Source organism: Penaeus monodon, chromosome 22, assembly GCF_015228065.2.
Source record: "Penaeus monodon isolate SGIC_2016 chromosome 22, NSTDA_Pmon_1, whole genome shotgun sequence".
Classification (NCBI taxonomy): Eukaryota; Metazoa; Arthropoda; class Malacostraca; order Decapoda; family Penaeidae; genus Penaeus; species Penaeus monodon.
The window spans coordinates 19,942,341-19,943,075 of record NC_051407.1 but is presented as its reverse complement, the minus strand read 5'-3'; the positions used below and the strand labels follow the sequence as shown (position 1 = coordinate 19,943,075).

Sequence of the window (735 nt, the reverse complement as noted above, 5' to 3'; positions counted from 1 at the left end):
TTTGTCCCCCAAAAACCCCCTACTAACCTCCGAAAATTTATAAGAGAATTTCTCATACACCTTATTTTTCCTGTGTTGAACATAAGGAATCTGGAAAGATCATAAAATCCCAAAAAAAATATGCATAACATAATTACCCAAGGCATTTGAAAATCATTACAAAATTCATTGTATTTTTAATCCCTCAATCCCCTTATATCATAAACAAAAAAATTTATAAAAAATTTGAAGAAAATTCTTACCTTTTTTGTTTTTTTGAAGCTGTTAGAAGTTGCCCAAGGTTAAAGTCTTCTTTTGTTTTGGCTTTAGCCGGGATATCCTCTCCCCACGCTCACGCAGAACATTGTTCATTTGGTTTAGCTCGGTGAGAAGTTCCTCGCATCTGTTCGCTGATGTTTCAAGTGATGAGTTGAGCTGTAGCCTCTGATTTTCTGCTTCCTTCACTTCTTTGTCTGATGCCTCTTTCTCCTGTCTTAGCGTCTTGGAAAAATTACGTGAAGATATTTACTAATTGTTTAGAAAGAAATGAACTTTATTCTGAGGAAAATTTTTAAAATAAAGTTACATCAAGATTTTTGGGGCCCGGCAATTTAAAAAGTAGGAATATCTACCAATTTTAAACTGTATATAAAAAGAGTTTAGGTTTTTGGGAAATTTTTAAAAAAATTTGGTTTTTAAATTAATTCAATGAGAAACTCAGAGGATATTAGGAACTAAAACAAGTACAACAGCAAA

General features: G+C 32.2%; 1 pseudogene; it reads right to left on the bottom strand.

Annotated features, from left to right (window-relative positions):
* Positions 1–264: 264 nt before the first annotated feature.
* Positions 265–735, bottom strand: part of LOC119587351 — a 3,538-nt pseudogene continuing 3,067 nt past the window's right edge.